This window comes from Thamnophis sirtalis, unplaced genomic scaffold (assembly GCF_051295495.1).
Source record: "Thamnophis sirtalis isolate CommonGarterSnake01/CBP01778 unplaced genomic scaffold, rThaSir2_p1.2 scaffold_4, whole genome shotgun sequence".
Lineage (NCBI taxonomy): Eukaryota > Metazoa > Chordata > Lepidosauria > Squamata > Natricidae > Thamnophis > Thamnophis sirtalis.
The window spans coordinates 43,175,876-43,200,745 of record NW_028261384.1 but is presented as its reverse complement, the minus strand read 5'-3'; the positions used below and the strand labels follow the sequence as shown (position 1 = coordinate 43,200,745).

Here is a 24,870-nt window from a genome sequence, read left to right as displayed (position 1 = left end):
CTGCAACTTATATGCAAATGGACACACACACACACACGGCAATATCATTTATCTACAAAACCTCTAATTGAACTTTTTTCCATTTTTTTTCTAATTGATGTTTTTACTCTTTTACAAGATTAATAAAATAATGTGCTTTTCTTGAACCAATGCATAAAATATTATACATAATCATAAGCATGTGCAAAGGCTATTTTCTAATTTAATAATTATTTGTAATTACAATGGCTCCTGAAAGAGTGCTTTATGGCCCATAAAGCATTTCCAACCAATGTAAAATGTGCCACCTCTCCTTCTCAAATCACATGGCCGTATTTCAGGCACGTGACACCTGGCTTATATATAGTTCAGTACTGGTTACAACATCCTACTGTCACATGACCACAATTTGCAATGTTCTTTTCCGGTTTTTGTGACAATGGCTTCACATTTATGATTATGTGATTTTCTTAATGGTTGTAAAATCAGGTCTGCCTTGGGTGCCTTGGCATTCGACAGTCAAAATGTACAACTGAAATTTCTGTCCCAACTGTAGCTATAGGTCAAGGACTGTCTGTAACAAATGTTTTCTTTGAAACAACGTATTAATTGCCAAATTAATGAAATAAATTCAGAGTTAATTATATTTCATTAATATTGCAAATTATACATGTAGAAGTTGAATGCATAATTCAGTGGAGCTAGTATTTGTTATTATATCTTCTTATTCAAATAAATAGTTTCTTGCTAATTCAATTTTCTTTAAAGGTCATAGCTGAAGGCCAGAAATGACATTTTTCTCTCTCCCACTATTCAAGTATTTGGCATTAAAGTTTATTAAATTATCTAATTGACCTCAGCATTGATCAATAATTAGATAATGTTTGAGTTGATATGCATGTAAAGAAAAATGGTGGTACATTGTAAGGGTAAACATTTATTTTTCTACCATAGTTTTTTTTTTTAAAAAAACTTGCTATATCATTTCAAAAAGAACCAAAGTAATGATGAGGATTAGAAAAGTAATTTTTATATCCTAATTAAAGTTTAATATTTGTCATATTAACTTCATTTATTAAAAATGAGGTTAAAAATGCTCTTGAATGAACAAATGATTCTTTTTCATTATTATAGTAGTGTGATGAAGACAACTACTCACTATTAGAAGTGATGTTTGTGTTTAAAGAACAGCATGGAAAAAGACATATACTTTTTAATATGAAATAAGAAACATTTCAAATTTCTAATCTACGTTTGGATCCAACTCAACAATATTTGTAATGCAATATTTGTAATGCAATATTGTAATACAATATTATGTAATGGTAGCCTAATAGAGCAGTGTCCATGAGGGAGGAAGGCTCTCCAAAAAACCGCAACAATCTCAAGATGAAATATCCTTAGAAATAATTAAGCTACAATTTATTCAAATACAACAAGAAAAACACTACAATTAATAATTACAGTGAATAGAGTACTATTTGTATGTGGATCCAAGAACTAAATGATCTCTTGATTCAACTTGCTCTTTTTGAGATAGTTTGATAGCACATACTGTATATGAAATCTTCACTGCAAAATCCAAATGATCAGAAATGGCAACCAACAGTTTATATATACAGTACTTTGCTTCCATCTAGTTGTCAGCCTTAGACAACAAGGCTCCTATATACATGGAGCCCCTATACGGTATGCTTGTTTAATACAAATGACCTAAAGATGGGGGAAGATCAAGATTCACTATTATGTCCAGCATCATCATGATTTCCTGATCCAGCTTTCTTGAGCAAGGAAGGTCGCAACTTTCATTAGGATTGATTGTTGAGAATTCTAAAGAGGAAATAATGCCAAATAACATGCTGAAGAACAAAAAAAAAATCTAAGATTGTACAACAAGGTTAAAGAGAAAAGCAGAAGCAAGGAATCAGGACAAACTATTGCAAAATGATTATGAAATAAATACTGCCAATGCTTTGTTGCCAAATTTTCTTAACAGGAAAAGTCAGGATGCAAAAATCACAATGGACTATAAGGAAGAAAGACAAATGAACAAAAATATTTAGTAGTAAAGAGATCCATCATTTCAAGGTCTACCTTTCATCTCAGTTACTAGAAAGCCTGAAGTTCAATGTAGGTAAAAAGACAATCAACATACATGAAAGTAAACAGCAATTCTTCATTGAAGTGAGGGCTTTTATAATAATAAACTATGGATCATGAAGTCCAGCTTTCTGTGCAATTAATAAACATGCATAGGCACAAATGCATACAAATAGGGAGTCAGTTTGCTGTAATGTAAGAGGCAGAAACTTGAAACCAGGAGACAGGACTTCTAATCCCACCTTAAACACAAAGTCAATTGTATCACTTTGGGCTAGTCATTCCATTTCAACCTTAGGAAGGAACAAATCATATCTGAAAAACCTTGCCAAGGAAATTTATCCATGCAGTCTCCAAGAATTATGCACAACCAAATGGAAAAATTACACCTCCACACACACACCTAAATATAATATAAAACTCAATCTTGAACATCTCTCAGGATTTCAATATGTCCATCCATCCAACCAAGCAAATATTCAGGGAGCTTCTCTGCCAAAAACAACATACTCGATTTTATTCTAGGCTCTTTGATTGCAAAGAGTTTCAAAAAATTAATGCAGTTGTGTGGTTAGAGATGAGAATTAACAAATGATCTGAACTAGGTGTACAATTATCTGAATGGTAGGAAAAGAAATCATCTCTGCATTGTTCACAATGAAAACACTTTCCTTGAGCCTGTTTAATGTCTGGGTCTTAAGCTTGTTTGCAGGCAGATTGTATTGATTCTACTTTGGATATGTACACATGCAGGCCAATATTGGGAATAGACAGCTAGTTCTCTATGTATTCTTCTGCTGAAAACTAGCAGATGTTCCAACTAGAAAAAATATTTATGTTGTCTTTTATTTGACTAATACCAAGGAACATCATACGGGGATTGAAATATTTTTTAAAAATTGATATGCTCTGGCAAAGCAATGATTATGTCACAATGCATTAGATTATCCATTTTACACAAGTTTAAATAAGTCAGCAGCACTATGGATGTATATTTTATTTTGTCATATGTTTAATGTATGTGATCAATGATCATAATAAAGTTTGTCATTTGCTGCAAAGAGGGAATTCAATTCACCAGCAATTATGCTGCTGGAAGAAGCACATAACTATAACTGCTATATTTTCAAATACTCTTGTTGGCTTATTGAGTTTGAATGAATCTTTCAGTCAAGATTCTGCTATCAAATTGGTCCTTTGACTCTTGTTTCAACCATGTAGCCATCAGAATAGTGGAGGTGAATGAGAGTTGAAGTATCATGAATGAAGGCAAATATACAGATCCCAAGATAATGTTGCAATAATGATCTGTTGATTACCAGGACCAGAGTTTTAGTCTTCTGAGCTTTTGGACTTCTGAACTTTTGGACTCTCATCCACAGGGAACTTTTCTCTTACCAGAATGTGTTGAAGTATCATTTCTGATGATGATAGGAGTGTCTATTCTAATCCTGCTTTCAGCACTTAGAAAGACAGGACAAGTAAAATTTCACCTGCAACCAGGTCATTTAATAGCAGTAAAATCAAGCTATGTAGCCCTGAAAAAGGGTGAAGACCAAACCTCTGGATCAGAAGCAGGAAACACTCAGGCTTGGAGAAGGAAACTCCCTCCCACGGAAGGAAGCAATAATTTTGTCTCCCATTGTTCTAGAGGAGAAGTCTCCCCAATCATAACTCAAAATCCTAATGATGTTTAATTCTTGTCATTGTTATAAGAAGTATGATCTGTTTTACTATTTAAGAAAGAAATCATTGTCAGACTATTTGCTAAGCAAATTCCTCTTTGAAACTTCAGAGGAACCTTGAGCCTTCTACAAGGACATCTAGTAGTTTAGGAAATGCTATAAATATCAATTTCCATAGGCATAATGACAAGTGAGTTAGGTAATATATCCAACTCTGCCTTCAAGTGGAAAATTGTTGGTATATATAGATTCTTTTATACTTTTGAAAGTTGTTCTTTTTGTGATCTTATCTTAAAATCATAAACATTTCTTTAGCCAGAAATGTACCATTTTTCCCATTAAGTCCTAATTGCCAAACATATCCAAACAAAGTCATATCAAATGCATTGAATTACTTTACAGTCAGTTTACTTTTATTTAAGGATTTCAAAAGCTCTTCTAGTAGTAAAACAAAATGTTTTACTTTTGTATAAATATAAATTTACTAAAGACCAAGTAGATCTATCTGCAAGTTGTCATTAAAACCATTTAAAAAGATAATTAATTAACTGAATCTTGTAAACATTTGAATATGTCATCCTCTTTTTTCTATGTTTGCAATAATATAAAAGCATGGTTAAGGAAGACACAAGCAAAGAAAATATAAGACTGAAGAAGGAAATCAGTTCATCATTCTACGATGATTCTTTAGTATATAATAAACAAAATCAAGTGAATACTTTTAGTTTATAAAAAGTAAAATCTTCAACCAGGAAAAGCATGTTTTGTCTTTATCAGTCACAATATAGGTTGTTCTCCACTTGCAATAGTTTTAGTGACTGAAGCTACAATAGAATTAAAAAAGTGAAAAGATATGAAATTATAAGCCACACTGATATGTTAAAAGTAACTCAAACTTTTATTAGGTATTATTTAACTGAGGGTTGTCAGGGATTTTTAAAATAGCCTGCTGATATTTTAATAAGAACATATTTTTTATCCTATCCTATCAAATCAAACTACAATATTACTGTAATAGTTAATGTAACTACAATAAAAAGGGGATTTCAGGGAATGTTAAAACTTACAGGTCAGCTAAATTTCATTCCAATAGGATGGGAAGTATTATAAAGCATGAGAATAAAAACTGAAAAATAATTAATAAGATTTCTGCACAGATAAGTCTTGTCTCACTTGTAAATACTTTTTAAAATTTTTTAGTACATAGACAGAACTGTTCTAATTAGGACTGTTGGGTTTTAGATTTGAACTTTTATAAAGGTTGGCATAGATTCTCAAAGAACTTAACTTATCCTTTGTAAGTGAAAGGGTAAGTGCTGTCATGGATTATTAATTTGGGTAAATATTGGCAGGAGTGAGAACAGATGGATAATTCTCACATTGGAATGATATGCTAAATGGCAACATGTAGGGATTATATTGCAATGGAGTACTTTTCACTTGTTCATGAATAACCTGCAATTAGAAATGAAAAATTAGCTGTATTATAATTTTGTTGATAATTGCAAAGTAATAAATTAAAAATAGGTTGAAAGATTGCTTCAAACTGCCATTCATAAATGGCAACATATTTTAATATAAAGACTGAAAATAAAAACCTTCAAAAGCTTTCATATACACGTAATGAAATGGCAATAACTGGTCTGGAACAAGATCTTAGGATGATAGTAATTAGTTAAATAGGTTAAAAGGCAAATTTTATGTTAGCAACAAATAACAAAGGATCTGAAAATAAAACTGCAGTATAGCTCAGCTATATTACTATGATCTATTATATTTCCTCTTGCTTACTTTTGCTCTGAACCACAAAGCTCTACTTCAATGATGGCAAACATTTTTGACACCGAGTGCCCAAACTGGAATGTGTGTGCGTCCATGTGCATGTATGTGTGCTGGAGCGCTGGAAACTAAAGACCAGTTGGCCAGAGTGCCTATTTTGGGGGCATTTCTAATGGCATTTTCGGGGCATCCTTGAGCTGTACTAAATATGACCGAGGACCGGTAATTCCAATTACTGTGGCAGGGATCCACAGCATTCCCCCAGTGTAGTTGTGGGCGTATACTGAATCTCCTATGGTAAAAGATCGAACCTTGCTTGTGGAGTCAGGAGGTGATGAGGTAGAATAATTTGGATGTAACGGGTCTAAGTGTGACCTTAGGCGGCGGCCCATGAGAAGCTCAGAGGGGCTTCTCCCAGTGGTAGCACTGAGTGTGATGTGTTGAATCTGTAAGTAGTGGTCAATTTGTGTTTGCCAATCACCTGGGCCCATCCTGGTGAGGGCCTCTTTTGCAGATCTTACCATTCTCTCCACCTGACTATTGGAGGCTGGATGGAATGGCGCGACCAGGGCATGCCTGATTAACTGAGATGCTAGGAAGGTCTCGAATGGCATAGCTGTAAATTGGGGCCCATTATCAGAGACCAAGACATCGGACAGGCCATGCATGGAGAAAAGTCTCTGTAGTATCTTGATGACTGCTTCCGCTGTAGTGGAGGTCATCAGGACTACTTCTAACCATTTTGATTAAGCATCCACAACTATGAAGAACGTTTGGCCATGTACTGGGCCAGAAAAGTCAATGTGCACCCTGGTGCTTGTGGTTGCTCCCACTCCTTAGCGGCCACCTCTGGGGGAGCCAGTCTGTACTCCTGACACGATGTTCATGTGGCTACCCATTCTTCAATCTCCCTGTCCATGTTAGGCCACCATACCCAGGATGCCCTATATGTAATTCTTCTAGTACTGCAATGCGCAGTTTGGTGGGAATAACTATCCAGTCCCCCCACAGCAAACACCCGTTAATAACCAACAGTTCATCGCGTTTGGCAAAATACATTTTGAAGTCAGCCCCAACAGGCCCCTTGAGCCACCCCCTCCACACCCAGTTCAAAATTTGCTTTATTGTGGAGTCCTTTGCAGAATGGCATGCAACGTCACTAGATGAGACGGGTCCCGGTTCCAGGCAGTCAATGAGAAGGACCAGCATCTCAGGGGTGGGGTCAGCAAGAACTTCAGGCAATGGGCAGCGGCTCAAGGCATCCACGTGCCCTAAAGTGGAGCCGGGTTGGTGAATGAGATGTTAGGAGTAGGCAGCCAGGAAAATAGTCCACCTGGTCATGCGGGGGATAATGATACTGGGGTGGGGCGATCCCCAGCCAGTAAGCCCAACAATGGCTTGTGGTTCGTAACCAGTTAGAAATCCCGGCCGTAGAGATATTCATGGAATCTTTTTACTCTGGCCATTGCAGCCAAAGCCTCACAGTCCAATTGGCTCTTGTTTTGCTCCTCGGTGGACAATGTCCTGGAGTAAAATGTGATAGGGGCCTTGGTGCTGTTAGGCATGCGGTGGCTGAGAACAGTGCCGATACCAAAAGGGGAAGCATCACAGGTCAGCACGAATGGCAATGTCTGGCTGTATTGTACTAGAAAAGAATCCACTGACAAGAGTTGTTTTACTGCGGCAAACAGGTTGATCTCAGATTTGCCCCAGGACCATTTCGCGTTCTTGGCTAGGAGGTGATGTAATGGTTCAGCAACAGTGGCTTCCTGTTTGAGAAAGACGCTGTAGAAATTAAGGAGCCCGAGGAACGCTTGCAGTTTGGTCTGATTGCGAAGTGTGGGAGCATCCTGAATAGCTTTAATTTTTTGGTGAGGTCGGGTGGATTCCAGACCCTTTGATCAGGTACCCTAGGAATTCAACCTTTGATACATTAATCTGACATTTTTCTTTTTTGAGGCGGAGACCCTTGTCTCTAATTCTGACCAAAACTGTTCGTATGCATTTTAAAAGTTGCGCCTCATTTGCAGCCGATACCAAGATGTTGCCGAAATAGAGGACGACTCCTGGAATCCCCTGCAAAAGTCATTCCATGATGCTTTGGAACAGTCCAGGGGTGATACTAACTCCGAATTGCAGGCGGTGGCATTTGAATGTAGCCCTGTGCGTCACAATGGTTTGGGCCTCCGCGGTAGTGCCATCTACTGGCAATTGTTGGTATTCCTGCACCATATACAATTTTGCAAAAACTTTCCCTGGGCTGAGCAAATGTAGTAGGTGCTGTACAATGGGTACAGGGTAGGCGCTTTGCTGTAACGCTTTATTAATTGTGCACTTATAATCCGTGCAGATGCAGACAGACCCGTCATATTTGACAAGTGTCACAATAGGCATCTCCCAGCATGCGTGATTGACTGGCTCTAGGATGCCCTGGCTCACGAGCTTGTCAATTTCTTTCTCAATTTTAGGATGGAGAGCGAAAGATACTCTCCTAGGTTTTAGCCTAATTGGGGCTATAGTGGGGTCCAAACTAAAGGAAATTGGGGTTCCCTTGTACTTACCCAGACCAGTGCCAAAAATGTCCTCGAATCCCTTAAATATGGCTTCAGCGCCATCATCCTGCGCGGAGTTGATTCCAATCACTTCCATCCCCAAAGCTTGGAACCAATCCAGCTCCAGGAGGCTCTGAAGGTTGCCACTGACCACTGTCATGGGGAAGTTTTCACAGAAGTATTTGTAGTTCACCTGGAAGGTGCCTTGGCCCACGATGGGGACCTGGTTTCCCTGGTAATCGTGCAGGCGGACATCAGGGTTTCAGAGGTGCCGCTTCTGTAGCTTTGGGATTGCTTGCTTGAGGACTGACCATGGTATTATGGTCAGTGATGACCCGGTGTCGATCTTCATCTCGCATGGAGAGTCCTCGATGAGGACAGTGACTTTCAGCTTTTTGGGGAGCCTGGAGCAGATTTGTCTAACTGGGACACTGACATTCAGCTTTTTGGAGTGCCCAGAATGGATTTGTTTAACAGACATATGATTGGTGACTCTGTCGTCACCTTCAGACTGCCATGGATACTTCTCCAGGCCCCTGGTTTGGGCCTCTGTTGATGGCTATGTTTATTTTTGGGCTGTCTGCTGGTGGTAGGAAAATAGCTGTGCCACACCTTGGCGATGTGCCTCTTCTGCTCGTACCACTGGCAAGTTGCATCACGGAAACGGCAGGATGGTCGGGCATGGTCTTCGCCATAGCTGGTGCAGTGCGGAAATTGTTAATTGAATTTTTGCACCAGCTTGATGTGGCTTCTGTGCATGCGGTAACTGTCGTCCTCCTCGCTTTCAGAGCCCTCAGGCTCGGCCATCTCACAATGTATGCGGGTACTTTTCCACGCATCTTGAGGTATGCTTGGGCGCTGTAGGATCTCCCTTGATTTGGCGGCTGATTCGGATGCCCTAGCCTCATCTAGTGCAATCTGCAGAGAGAGGTTAGATTTAGCGAGTAGCCTCCTCTGTAAGGTAATTTCTCACACACCGCAAATTATGCGGTCCAGAATAAGCTCATCCAGGTCTCGGAACTCACAGTACACTGTGGCTTTCTGGAGTGCTGCGACATACTCGTTGATAGATTCGCCCTCCATCTGGTTTCGGATGTTAAATCCGTTCCAGTGAACGTACTTAGACGACTTGGGCACGTAGTGGGTCTTCAGCGTGTGTTGTAGTGCAGACCAGGATACCGCTTGGAGCGGGGTCAGTTCCGAGAGGATTTTAGCTGTTTCAAACACTTCCCAGCCACAGTAACCGAGGAACATGTTCTTCTTATGGGCTTCTGGAATGCTCGTGAGATCGTTTGCCTCAAGGAAACACTTGAATCATAACATGTACGATTCCCAGTGCTCGGTGGCTAGATCATACGGAATTGGTGGGGCGTGCATAGCCATCCTGCTTCAATTTCATCATTCAGCGATGGCTTGTTCAATGCCACACAGGATGCTCCGGGCTGGATGTACTTGCAGGATCACTTTTGCTCTTTTTGTCTGCCTAGTTGCCTTCCAATCCCATCCTCATCCCCAGTGTTAGATCGGGTAAAGAAAGGCACACAAAGGCTTCAGTAACAACAGCTTTTTATTGCAAGTCAGGTAAACATCTGGCTGAGGAAGGGTCGGCCAGCAGCCCTCTGTTCCCAGTCCAATATCATCCGCTCTTTCCACTTGAGCAGAAAGGAAACCACCCAGAAGGTTAGCTGTTATTTGAAAAGATGATTCTGGAAAACTGCAAGAGAAGGAACTTGAACATGGTGTGGATTGATTATAAAAATACATTCAACTCTTTGCCACATAATTGGATAATCAAATGCTTAGAAATAATAGGAATTGTTGAGACAAGCAACTTTGTACAAATATTGAAAGCACAATGGAATACATAGTTCCTGATCAATGGTGATGAATTGGGAGATGTTATTATCAACACAGGATTTTTTCAAAATGACTCACTATCACCACTACTGTTGTTTATTGCATTGATTCCCCTCAATATTAAACAAGTCAGGCCCTGGCAATCAGAAACATCTGGAGACTTTACATAGATTATCTGAAGCTTATGAGAAAACACTGTCTAAAATAGAAATCCCTGGTCATCACAGTCCACATATACAACCAACAAATTGCAATGGAGTTTAGACTAGATATGCCCTCCTCACTATCAACAGGAGAAAAATGTGAAAACTGAAGGAATCTAATATCTATGGAGATTCTCAGTCATCCAGGTCATGGTTGTCCCAAAGGTGCTTTTCAAAAGGGATTTGGATTTTTTCTTTGAAAATGTTTCACTCTTTACCCAATAAGCTTCTTAAGTTTTATATTCATTGCAGTCATTTGATCATTAGCACTCTGTCATTAGCTCTCTGACAGTTGTTGAAGCCACTTCAAGATTTAACTTTACCCTCACGGTCACCTGAATCAGAATGCAAATGGGTGTGGAACCTTCTTGGAACTCTTGAAAGGACTGAGTTGTAAACAGGAGGTAGGTGGTGTCATATCCTTCCCCCTCTGTTGAGAAAGGGCTGTTCAATTTTAACATAGATTGTCTTTTTTACCTTTCTTTCAAATTAACAGTCCTCTCTGTCCAGAATGTCTTCAAAAGTGTGACCTTTGTCTTTCAAATGCAGGTGGACTGCTAAATTTTGTCGTGATGGACTTTATTTTCCTATGTTATACTATGCATTTGAGAAGGAGATGTTTTATTTCTCCAGTGTATGGTTCTGCATGTTCAACTGAATTGTACTGTATATATCACGTAGCAAAGTTTGAGTCTGGATGTTTTATCCTTGGGCCGACAAGTTTTTGCCATAGTGTATTCTTGGATTTAAAGTGTGCATGTATGTTTTGTGGTGGAAAATGCTTCTGAGCTTTTCAGATATTCCTGCAATGTATGAAATGACAATGTTGCTTCATTTGTTGTTCTATCTTTGCCTGTCATGGATGAGCTTCTGCTGGATCTTTCTCTAAATTTGATGAAGGCCCAGTTGGGATAGCCACAAGTTCTGAGGGCTTCTTTGTGTTTAGTTCTTTTTATTTTCTGTCTTTCCTGTTAGGCAAACCTTCAGTCTGGTGGTGTATGGTTCTGATCATTTTGTGCTCTATGTAGGTGGTGAAATCAAAATGTAAATACTGATCTCAGTGTGTGTGTGTGTGTGTGTGTATGTGTGGTGTGTGTCTATGTGTGTTTGTGTGAGAGAGGGGGGAGGGAGGGAGAGAGAGAGAGAGAGGGAGAAGAAGGACTAGGGGAGACATGATAGCAGTGTTCCAATATCTCAGAGTTGCCACAAAGAAGAGGGAGTCAAACTATTCTCCAAGGCACCTGAGTGTAGAACAAGAAGTAATGGGTGGAAACTAATCAAGAAGAGAAGCAACAGAACTGAGGAGAAATTTCCTGACAGTTAGAACAATTAATCAGTGGAACAGCTTGCCTCCAGAAGTTGTGAATGCCCCAACACTGGAAGTCTTTAAGAAGATGTTGGATAGCCATTTGTCTGAAACGGTATAGGGTTTCCTGCCTAGGCAGGGGATTGGATTAGAAGACTTCCAAGGTCCCTTCCAACTTTGCTATTGTATTGTATTGTACAACTGACACAAAAACCCATCACCATTTTTTGAAGAGAGATTTCTGTAAACTTCAATGTTAAGGGATTTGTCTTCCTCAGTGTGTATTGCACAGTCCAGGAAAGCTGGCTGTGCCACGCCACCATGGGTTCACTTTTGTCTCCCATTGTGTTCAATCTCTACATAGGAGAGATAGAAACCAAAACCCTAAATTCCTTCACAGGAATTCTACCCACTCACTGGTATAGGTATGTGGATAATACTTGGGTCAAGATTAAAAATATACAGGAAGGGGAAGCCTTCACCAAACATATCAACTCTCTGGACAGATATATTAAGTTCACATAGGGAAATGTTAAGGAAAATAGTCTGGCCTTCCTAAACTGTGCAGACCAGTACATTAAAAGAAATAGGAGACATAGCAGATAATGAGACCTGGCAATGGCTATGAGCAGGAGAATTAGAGAAAGAGACAGAGGGCCTAATTCTGTCTGCATTAAACCTAAAGTCTTAAGAGCCAAGGCACATAAAACCCTAATTGAGAAGACAGCAACAGACAATAAAGTCTCCCTTTGCAAAGAAGCTGGAGAAATTTATGTTAATTTATGTGAAACTGATTACAAACAAGACAAAGTAGCAACAACGGTGCACTGGAATATGAGCAAGAAATGCCATTTGCTTGCAAGCGAGAACTGGTGGGATCACAAAAGAGGCAAAGTTATAGAAAATGAAAAAGCTATGCACCTGCCACATTGATAAGAAAGAGAAAAAAGCCCGAAGACAGCAGAATAGAACAGAAACAACTGGAGAAAATAATAAAATACAAAGGTCTGCAAATAGAAATAGAACAACCATGTCAAAAGAAAGCAAAGATAATGGATGATTGAGAATCTTCATCAACATACCAGTCATTTTTGCATTTACTGCATAAATTCTTTGAATGTATAGTTTTATGCATAGTAATTTCACAATCAGTGTAGTTATATTATGATTATTTAATGTCAACATCAAAAGGCAAATAATGGACTCAAATTAAATACTGGTTTTACTGGAAACTGACAGGGACTCTCTCAATAACACACAAAGCTCTCAGTATTTTGTAGCAAAAGGGGAGCAGTTGACGTATATGGCTAAATGCGGTCTTTAAAGCACTGGCTTTGGCTTCATAGATCTCCAAAGTCGTTGCTAAATTAGTTTTTAAAATTACAGGAGAGGAAATTATTAAAAATAATTTCATTAACTATAATTTTTAATTAAAAGCACATGTAAATGAAATGAAAGTTAGTTCTTGATCTGATTTTACAGAGTACTTCTTGAAATGTAGTTGTCTGTGGGCTAGTCAACGCCAAATGCAGCTCCTGCTCAGAACAGCCCAGAGTTATAAAAATGAAAAGCATTGGGAGTTCAAAGAAAGCTTACTTCAAAATAAATAAGTTCTATATTTTTTATATTTTGAAAGATACAAAAAAGTACAGCACACAGCCTTTCCAGTAACTAATACTTAGATAAGCAGGGATGAATACCAAACAATCCAGTTAAACACAATATTCTAAGCAAGAGTTCTAAAGGGAAAAAAACCCTTACACTCCCACAAACTCTAATGGTAAGTATTGTATACAAACAGGAACAATATCCACATTCACAAGTCCTGATAATGTTACCTAGTCAGGTAAAGAAATGTCCACAAACAAATAACCAAGCTCCGAGAGTAACAAGGGCTCTACAGATATTACAAAGATATTTTTTTTAAAGGAAAACAATGAGATCTATATAGAACAGCAAGAAATTATGCAAGTGAAAATAAGTGAGGACAACTTACTACAATGATATAATTAATAGGGCAAATTATTAAAAAAAACATGAGAAAGCATTAAATGATTGTATTTATTGTCTTTTAAGGATGGGTAATTTAAAAATTAGATTATCTGAATAAAATCTTTGCCCCAGTAGATTTTATGTACCAATTTATCAATGGCAGTTTGATAAAAGAAGCATTGTTTCAGCTTCCCTACCTCCACCCACAAAAATAAAATTCCTGCTTTGGGCCCCTGAAAACTACAGTATTTTTACTCTTTTGGTAGGCCATAGTAGTAGATGTTTGGTAAACAAAGGGTGAAGGAAGAAATATGCTTCTCTATGTGTGTTTGTGTGAGTGTGTATACCTAGTGCTAGAAAGTCCATTTTTTTAAATCAAGTCTTTGAAAAGAAAAAAAAGCTACATATGAATTGGGAAATTTAAGAAGAGGGAAATATAACCTAAACACTGATTTCTCAAAGGGCAGTAGGGCTTTGACAAAGGTCCTAAATATATTGAAAATATGCTTAATAATTACCTCTTTGTTTAAAAAAACAGGATGAAAACTTGAAGTGAAAAGGAGCTTCAGGTGATATGGGAGTAAACTCTGCTATTTCCTGACAATCTTAAGTTCGGAATTGCAAATAACAAGAGGACATAGTTAAGTATGTCCAACTGTTTAGAATTTCAAGATTTCTGGTAGGTTAATCAATTTCATTCTAAAATCATGTAAACTTATCATTAAATATTTAATGTTTCTGAAGTAGAACTAAGCACTCTTACTATATTTTATAATTTTGCACTCATGTTAAGAGGTTATACAAAGTATAGTTCTAGCCTTCATCTATAATTTTGTTAACGTACAATGCATTTGTGTGCTTGCAAGTCAGTTTTTGACTTCTAATGATTGCCTGGACTAGGCCTGAAGGTAGTTTTTGACTTACAACAGTTCACTTAGTGATCATTCAAAGTTACAACGTCACAGAAAAAAGTGGCTTATGACCATTTTTCACACTTATGAGTGTTGCAGCATCCCCATGGTCACATGATCAAAATTCAGATGTTTGGCAACTAATTCATATTTACAAAAGTTAGTTGCAGTGCTTGGGGTCATGTGATCAGCTTTTGTGACCTTCTGATAAGCAAGTCAACGGCAAATCCAGATTCACTTCATATACCATGTTAGTAACTTAACAAAGGCAACGATTCACTTAAAAACTGTAGCAAGAAAAGTTGTAAATTGGGGAAACTCTCTTAACGAGTTTCTTAGCAACATGAATTTTGGGTTCAATTGTGGTTGTAACTCAAGGACTATCTGTCTTTCAAATGTTTCCTTGGCTAGTATATTTGATTTTGTTAAGATCCTTCTTTTACTAGATTTTTCTGCTGACACTATAGCATAGACCAGTTACAGGTCCAAGATTGGCATGTTATATAATTATAATGGGAGATCTTTCTTGTCTGCAAAATGAATCATGCAAGATAATCTTTGTATCAATTAAATGCATGAGGCTTTGAGAATCATATATTTTCTTCAGAAAATTTCCAGTGGGGGCAGGTTGATTGCAAATGCATTCCTGTGCACTTCTAAGTAAAGTTCATTCTGAGGGATTTTTCTGACCATCTCTTACTCTCTGGACTCTGGAATTCCAGAATTATATTTGTCTGCAATAAGATGTAACCCTTGACTTTATCACCTTTCGTTTAATTACCATTTGAAGTTACAACAGTCCTGGAAAAAGTGACTTATGTTTTTCACACTTACAACTGTTGTGACATACCTATAGTGACATGATCAAAATTTTGATGCTTGGCAACAGACATGTATTTATAACATTTGAAGTGTCCCAGGGCCACCCTTGAAAGTTACCTTTTGTGACAAGCAGAATCAATGGGAAGCCAAATACATTTCACAAATGTGGCAAGCAAGGTCATTAATTGGGCAACACTCACTTAACAACTATTAAGCAAGAGAACTTTGGACTTTATTGCAGTCTTCAAGAACCTATAGTGTTAATGATATTTTCTTCTGTTATGATCTGTTTCTGATAGTGAGGAATGGCTTAAATACTTATATACTTTTGTTTCAGTATTAATCTGCATTTTCACTGTCTTCCTAATTACAAAGTTTGTCTATTGTTTCCATAATTCTAAGCCACTAAAGCAAAAGTAATGAGGAGGGGGAGGAGGAGGAGGAGGAGGAGGAGGAGGAGGAGGAGGAGGAGGAGGAGAAGGAGAAGGAGAAGAAGAAGGAGGAGGAGGAGAAGGAGGAGGAGGAGGAGAAAGAGAAGGAGGAGAAGGAGAAGGAGGAGAAGGAGAAGAACCATAACAACCACCACAACAACAGAGGCAATTTGCAGAATGAGAGTCATGCAGGAGAAAGGTCTCCTGAACATACCAAATGTTCATCAAAAAAAGAAAACAATCATTCCATAACCAAAGTACATTGGAACATTATACATTATTTCCTATTCTGAAAAAAATATTTTTTCTTGAAAACTGCCATATTACCAGAACTATTGGGTCATCATGATTCATACAAAAAAAAAAAATGGAGCAGTCTAGTATTCCTGTAAAAGCAGGTTTGTCATATCCCTGTACAGAAGGGTTATGTTTCCATGCTAGGAAGCAATATAAATATGCAACATTACAGCCATAATATTCTTTTTCATGGTTGGAATTCCATTTGTAGGGCCAGAATATATTGACCCTTTTGGGGGATTTTATTTTCATTTTGTGTTTTTTGTAACATTCAGAAAACTATTTATATTTTGAAGAAAAAGAAATAAAGAATAATATTTTAATACTTGGTGATAACATCCAGATCAAAGAGATACTTTTAAAATATAGAAGAATGAAATGTAAATATTGTACATAATTAAAGGATGTGGTATGGTGTGTTTTCTTTATTTTGTATTGTGCAATTTGTAGTATTAGATTAAGTACCTGAACATCTGGATCACATTTCCCTCAACACTTGACAGTTTGACTACACAGAGAGTTAGAGACAAGTGGCTATGAAATGTCTCCACAGCCCTCACAAGGAGGAGTTATGTGTTCTCAGCACCTTTGATCTCCTGCTTCTATCACCAGAACAGAAACAAAGCACATCTGCTAGTTTGTCTTTGACTCTGTATATCCATCAGCTGTCACAACCAGATGCCACATAACATATTGTACAAAGAAAGGAAACAAATGTACAAGTACATGCTGCTGGCAAAATGTCAGGAAATAATAAAATAGCTAAATCAAAGAATAAAATCTAAAAATTTATCTGTGCAGTGTAATTATGAATAAGACAGCAGAACCTCAGGTACTATTATAATAAGCAAAGGCTTATTAAATCAAATTTACTCATCCCTCAGGTCTGGCAAGAAGCATATTGGGGCCCATCTATGAAGGAATGTCACAAGAGGAGGGCTTTTTCTGTTGCAGCACCTGCCCGTTGGGATATCATTCCCCACCCCCTGGTCAGATTGGCACCAGATTTGGGGAAGAAAAAATAGCTTTTCCAGCAGGCTCAGGAATTAGGTGATACAGACCTGGAACTTGCAAATGATTGTATTGCTGAGATTGAGTGTAGTATCGCATGGATTAGCTTGTTTATGGTTTTAAATTATTTCTGTTATTTTAATTTACATTTAATCTACATTTAATTTAATCTACATTGAGGCAAAAGTAAGATCCTACATTTAGGCAAGAAAAATAAATGCACAGGTACAGTATATGTGGTATCTTGCCAGTGGTGCGATTCAGCCAGTTGGCATCACTTCGGGAGAACCGGTTGTTAAGTTTCTGAACAGTTTGGTGAACTGGCTGTTGGAAGAAATCATTAGGGCAAAGAACCAATTGTTAATTTAATTGAATCTCATCACTGTACCTTGCTCAATAGTAGTAACTGTGAAAGGGATCTTGGAGTCCTAGGGAATAACCATTTAAATATGAACCAGTCGTGTGCAGCAGCTGCCAAAAAAGCCAACACAATTCTAGGTTGCATAAATAGAAGGATAGAATCAAGATCATGTGAAGTGTTAATACCACTTTATAAGTGGTAAGGCCATACTTGAAATACTGCATCCAGTTTTGGTCACTACAATGTAAAAAAGATGTTGAGACTCTAGAAAGAATGCAGAGAAGAGCAAAAAAGATGATTAGGATATTGGAGGCTAAAACATATGAAGAATGGTTGCAGGAACTGGGTATGTCTAGTTTAATGAAAAGAAGGACTAGGGGAGACATGATAGCAGTGTTCCAATATCTCAGGAGCTGCTACAAAAAAAAGTGAGTCAAGCTATTCTCCAAGGCACCTGAAGGTAGAACAAGAAGCATTGGATAGAAACTAATCAAGGAGAGAAGCAACTTAGAACTGAGGAGAAATTTCCTGACAGTTAGAATAATTAATCAGTGGAACAGCTTGCCTCCAGAAGTTGTGAATGTTCCAAAACTGGGAGTTTTTAATAAGAGATTAGATAACCATTTATCTGAAATGGTATAGGGTTTCCTGCCTAAGCAGAGGGTTGGACTAGAAGATCTCCAAGGTTGCATTCAACTCTGTTACTTGGTTCTGTTCTATTCTATTATAATATTTTAAATCATTTTTGTTGTTTTAGAAAGTTATTTTTGTTATTGTTTGTGTTTTCTAAATTTTGCACACAACTCAGAAACCATGTATGGGATGGGAGACTATATAAATTAACCAAATAAATAAATAAAGATAAAATGTCAACCTGTATCGATACAGTATATATAGGCAAATAAAATTCAAAACGCATGACAGTCTGCTATGGAATAATGACTTAAACTACAATATAAATTCTATTAGGATGACTTTAAGCAGTAAAAATAACCAAATTTTGATAAAACTTTCATAATTTGTCAAATATTTTAATTTATTATCAAACACTTATAAACATGTGTCCTACCTGTAAGTTTAAAACTATGAAGGCTTGAGTGTCCAAGAAATATAAAAAAGGAATATTTAAGATAGGATATAATAAAGAAAGCACCAGAACAGTGCTATTACTGGATGACTTCATGCAAATATAAGAGCAGAATGTTAACATAACTTAGAAACAACTGGAAATGGCTTCGGTATGTGCTAATGCATTATTAGATAATTCAGATCAGATTCCAGTATGGAAAAAGGAAAAAAAAATAGTTTAGCTTTCTTCAAGTGCTAGCATACTTACTCCAGACTGTCTTCCAAATTCTCCTGATTTGATTTGCTTAGATATAAATGTTTCTGGTTTATATATACGTTGTTACAGATTGATATTTAATAGACAAAGTATACGTTCTTATTACACTGTATAGTTAAAAAGTATAAAAGCATGAATCTTCAGATTTTGGGGTCAAATAAGATCATATTTGGGTTATATTGGTTGCTTATATAAATTAATTTTGGTTTTTAATCTTATGATACAGATATAATGAACTGCTCAGATTCTCTAAATTGGAATGGAACATAAATTGTAGAATAAATAAATGAAAATTTCTCAAACATGTTGCTTAACCTGCAGTTTCCACATGTAGTACCTTGACCTGGATGCGCTATCTTTGACTTCATTTTTTTATTACTGGTACTTTAGTTTTTCCTTTTATGATGCACTGTCTATCTGGTATATAGAATAGATTCCTTTCAGAGGCTAAACAGGCGTCACCCTTGGTATCATTCTACAAAGTCATCAACATTTTCATAGGTCCTTCATAGATGTACTTATTAATGCTGTGTACAAAAATGATAGCACCTAGGCTTGTTGAGATATTATTGTTTCATTGTCTTTCCTGATTGTTTTATCATTATGTTTGGATATTATTTTTTAAACTAATAACTTGATTCTATCTACTGTTGTTTGTCACTCCCCCCCAAAAGGCAAGAATTATTCTTTGTTTTATAAATAGTTAAATAGTTAAAATGCCCACGCCCACACATGACCTCCTGTGTTTCCCCTTATGGCACATGAGCCAAAAAGGTTCCCTATCGCTGCTCTGTACAAATGTTCTTTAAAATATGATCAAAGGAGCCTGAGGGTCCTTCCAAGACCCTCTCAGAGGTCTGCAAACAAAATTATTTGCCAGATATTGAATATTTTTGCAAAAAATGTAAAACAATAGCACTCTTCTCTTTTTTTGTTAAAATAGGGTGAAAAATACTTCTTTTATCTTAATATGTAATGGGTTTAAAATTATTATTTTTACGTGTTTCATGCATTGATAAATACAATCTACACACAAAAAAAGGCTCTTTGGGTTCTCCATAATTTTTAAAAGTGGGAAGAGAGCAAAATGTCTAAGAAATACTGTTTTATGAATCTGTTCCACTGAGTTCTCTAATCAAATGGTTGCTATGCCTTGTAACAGAAAATTCTATAATAATTGCAGCTTCTCTGGCGAAGTAGTTTCGTTTTCTGTAATGGCAATGACTGATTGAACATAGTTTCCTTGCTATGTTAGTTGTTTGGCCTGGTTGCTTGATTCTTCTATCCGTCTCTTGTTGATACTTTTATAATGCCAGGAGACAATATTCTGTGTGCCTAGTATTGAATGTTTGAAAATGATGGCTAAAGTGTGCTCTTGCACATGTATATAACCTATAGATGAAAAATATTTTCATATACTACAGCATCTAAAGCTTGCTCCCAGAGCACATGGTCTCAGTTCTATCCAAATATTTGTGACCTCGAGTATCTGCATTACAATTTCTAGTACTTCCAATAAGTCAAAACCCAAAGCCTTTATAATACACATACTCCTAATATAACAACTACTTAATTTAATGATAATTTGCAAATATGATGGCAAAAAAATCATTTTCTGATCAATTGGTCAATTATGATAAAAGTTCATGACAATAACAACACACACACACCAGAGTGAGAGTAATGTTGTCATTGCTGCATGAGTAAGGAGACCAGACGTCCCGATTTCTAACAATTTGTCCCGTGTTCCGCGGCATTTTTAAAAAGTCCCGATTTTCTGGCTTCATGTTGAAAGCGCAGTGGATTTGCTTAAGAAATCCTAACCGGGGCAAGACAAAAGACAATCTGTCTAAGTTAACCCCTCTCTATGTCTTAGTTCTTTCATTCAAGATATTAAAACGTTAAAACAAGAAAACAGAACCCCCACCCCTTTTACTTCCTTTTATAAGAAAAGATGACCCAGTACCATAGAACTCCATGAAATACTTTGGCTAGAGAAGTAGCGACTGTTCCTTCCTGGATTTCCCGGAGGAAAAAGCTTTCTTTGAAAAATATTTCCTGGGACTAATTTCACCATTTTAATTTGCTCAGTTCTTTGTATTAACATCTATATCATTCTGTATTGACTTGGAGTGCCTGCCTGCTGGTAAGTGAGCTGGGTATTTTTCTTTTATTTTTTTTAATGTATTTTAAAATAATATTTTATTTATTGTGCATAGGATTTTTTAAAATGGTTTTATTCTGTGTGGATTCTTTTTTAAATTGTCTTAGACTATTTAAAAAAAAGATTCTATCCAAAATAAATTGAAAGACCATTGGCTTACCTGAATGGTCATTCTCTCGGCACTGTGGAGTGTCCAAGCACGGGTTAACTTCAGCTTGCTGCCCAAGGAACTGGGCATATTGCCCCCAACAATCTGGGTCCTCATTTTACCCACCTCGGAAGGATGGAAGGTTGAGTCAACCTTCAGCCGGTGAGATTTGAACAGCCGAACTGCAGAACTGCAGTCAGCTGAAGTAGCCTGCAGTGCTGCACTCTAACCACTGCGCCACCTTGGCTCTCCTAACATGGCACAAGTTGGACGTGCGGCGGGTGGTGCGCATCTACATCAAGCAGACCGCTCTTTTCCGCAAGTCGGAAGCCTTATTTGTTTCTTTCCAACCGGCTTCCATGGGGAAGAAAGTCACATCCTCCACCATTGGATGCTGGCTCAGAGCAAGCATCAAGATGGCTTACGAGACTCAGGCCAGACTGGTTTCTCCACGTATCACAGCACATTCTACGAGGAGCGCAGCGACTTCGGACGCCTGGGCTACTCAAACACCAATTGAAGAAATTTGCCGTGCTGCGACGTGGTCTGGTCCGCCTCCCTTCATCCGTAACTACAGACTTGACACTTTCGTCTCCACTGAGGCATCATTTGGGAGAAGAGTTTTGCAGACAGTCGTGGTAAGCACCACGGCCCCGGACAGTTCTTCTTCCCTCCCGACTTCGACATAGCTTTGGCATGTCCCGTGCTTGGACACTCCAAGCAGCACCTAGGAGAAAGACCATTGGCTTACCTGAATGGTCGTTCTCTCAGTGCTGCGGAGTGTCCAAACCCACCCTTAAGGTGGGGCCACAAGGTGTATTATCAGTACCTTCATATCTTGGACTTGGACTCTGACTAATTCGGTCATGAACTATTGGTCTTCTTCATTTTTTGAAACTGAGCCTCTGAGGCAACCAAGAGGCGGAGCTACAATCAAAATTAAACTCAGTTCCTTGGGCAACAAGCTAAAGTTAACCCATGCTTGGACACTCCAAGCAGCGCCTAGGAGAAATAAACATTTTTTAAAAATTCTATGCACAATACTTTGAAATGTATTGTGCATAGAATTTTTAAAAATAGTTTTACTTCAATTTATTTTGTGTGGAATAGTTTGAAATGTTTTACTTCAATTTATTCTGTGTGGATTCTTTTTTTAAATTGTCTTAGACTATTTAAAAAAAGATTCTATCCAAAATACAAAATACCAGCTGCAGTTATTCACTTAAGAACTGTGGCAAGAAAGGTGGTATAATGGGTTTAGTGACCAAAGTTACAATGGCATTGAAAAAAGTGACTGATGGCTATTTTTCACACTTAGCAACCATTTTCACACTTAGTGATCGTTGCAGCATCCTCATGGTCACGTGATCAAAATTTTGATGTTTGGCAACAGTTACAATTTATATTTGTAGTTATGTTGAAATAAAAAAATATTACAATACTATTTTTGCGTTGTATGAAAATTTTTGTTGCTCCATATGAAATTTTTAATCAAGCCCCACCCCACCCGGTCAAAGGTGTCCCTCGTTACCAATCTGGAAATATGGTCACCTTATGCATGAGAAAACTGCATCTGAGCGAGATGGCAGCGATCTTCCCAGTGACATCTCTGTGATATTCATTTAGCTTAATGATATGCTAATTGGGGTGGGAATTTGATAATTAAATGAGAAGTGGAAATATAGCAATATCTACACTTTCTCTTATCTTTGGATCTGTAACTGGATCTCCTTCTAGATCCCAATACATACTTACTTACTTACTTACTTCGTTTGTCATTCATGTATAAGATAACAGGAATAAGAATAAACATGAATAAGAATACAGGAGATGGGTACAAATAAATGGAAACACTAGGACAGAGACGTTAGGTATGCTGGTGTGCTTATGCATGCCCCTACTGACCTCTTAGGAAAAATAAGAGCAAGTTTGATAGTGGAAAAATAAAAGAAATAAGACAAAATATAGGCTTCAGTGTCAGTTATGCTTTGAATAGAGTTCAATTTAATGTAGGTAGAAAAATCATGCCTACAAAATATTCATTATTCAATCTAATTATCTGAAACTGACAGCAATGATAAGAAGAGATTGCTACACTTAACCATTAAAAGTACAATTCTGTTTGGTATATAATAAAACCTGGAAAAAAACCAATGCTTTCAGTGCTAAATTAGAACATTCACGAAAACCATGAAACAAGGACAAGCAAGAAGAGTTTCAGGAATGAAGAAGCATAGAAGAATAGCATAGAAGCATCTGTTAATGTGTTCAAATGGTAGCACAAAGCAGATTCTGTAATAAAAGTCAGAAGTGCCAAGTAAGTGTGAAAAATGACATTAAATTATGCATTCATGGCAATAAAAGAATAAGTGCTGTATTTTGGGGACTATAAAATGCACCAGAGTATAAGACGCACCATGATTTTGAAGAGGTAAATAAAAAAAAGTTTTTGCACTTTGCAGGCTTCCCAAAACCTCTGCACCGTTTTTTGCACAAAAAAAAGGCATGCAGAGCTTTGGGAGGCTTGTAGAGTACTCTGTACAAGCTGAGGGGGAGGGGGGAATGAGCAAAAACAGCCCAATTTTTGCTCTCTCCAGCCCCTTTGCAAGCCTCCCTAACCCTCTGCATGCCCATTTTTGCAAAGGGGACAGGGTTTCAGTAGGCCAAAAATGCTGTATTCAGTGTATAAGACACACCCAGATTTTCACCTTTTTTTGGGTGGGGGGAGGTCTTATACTCTGAAAAATATGGTATATAGTTGGCAAAAAAGAATAAATTATAAATTAATTATATAAGTGATAAAATATGTTATCATTTAAAATATTCTAAAACATATTTAGGAATAAGTAGGAATATGTATACAGAATGTGAATGCATATGAACTCAAATTTTGGTTCTGCAACTAGATCATCAGTTAAGATGACAAAATTGTTGGTTCCACCTCAAAATCGCGGAGGACAAAATCGCGCTCGACGAAAGCGCGCATTTGACGTCATCACAGCGCGACGAAAACATCGCGCTGTGATTGAAAAATGTAAAAATAAAGCTAAAACCTTCCCCTAACCCCCCCAAACCTAACCCTAAACCTAACCCTAAACCTAACCCTTAACCTAATCCTAAATCTAACCCTAAACCTAACCGTTAATGTAACGAAAAACCTATCGCTAACCCTTACCCTAACGCTAAACCTAACGCTAACGCTGTAAACCTGACCCTAACCCTTAACCTAACCCTAACCCTAACCCTTAACCTAACCCTTACCTTTATGTGAATCGGCTTGCTTTAATTTTAATTTTATTTCAATTTTTAATTTTTTTCGTCGCGCTGTGATGACGTCACATGCGCGCTTTCGTTGAGCGCGATTTTGTCCTCCGCGCTTTTGACGGGTCACGAAAATTGTTTATGTTTATTTTCATATGATTAATGCAAAAAACAATATATATGGAATAAAATTAGATTTAGTGCTCTTCATAAGATTATTGTAAACAGAAACACATTATTATTTTTAAATACAGGAAATTATATTTATTCAAGACAAATTAATATATCCCTGAACAAAGCTCTGCTTTAAAAATGTATACTCTAAGAATTTCTTAATATTATGGTTTCACTATACACTATTTTACTATCTCCATAATTCATAATCAGCCTGCATAGTGGTCACTGACTGGAAATTATGCAAACTATAGCCTAACATATCTGAACAATTCTATATTAGGAAATAATTTTCTTTCAAAAAACGAAGTACATTGAAAGGAAGTTAATCCACCAATTGTTACTATAAAAACAATCATAACTTTTAAACTCTATCTACATTTCAATTAATCATTGAAAAATTTTATGAGGGTAAACAAATCTCATTGTGGTTTTCATAATTGATTGCAAACCTAAATACAAAAAAGTTGAAAATAATATGTAAGTAGACCC

The 24,870-nt window shown here is 37.2% G+C and overlaps 1 protein-coding gene across 1 annotated transcript in view; it reads right to left on the bottom strand.

The window, feature by feature from the left end:
* CHN2 (chimerin 2) overlaps positions 1 to 24,870 on the bottom strand; it is a 146,131-nt gene that overhangs the window by 103,280 nt on the left and 17,981 nt on the right. The window lies entirely within an intron of this gene.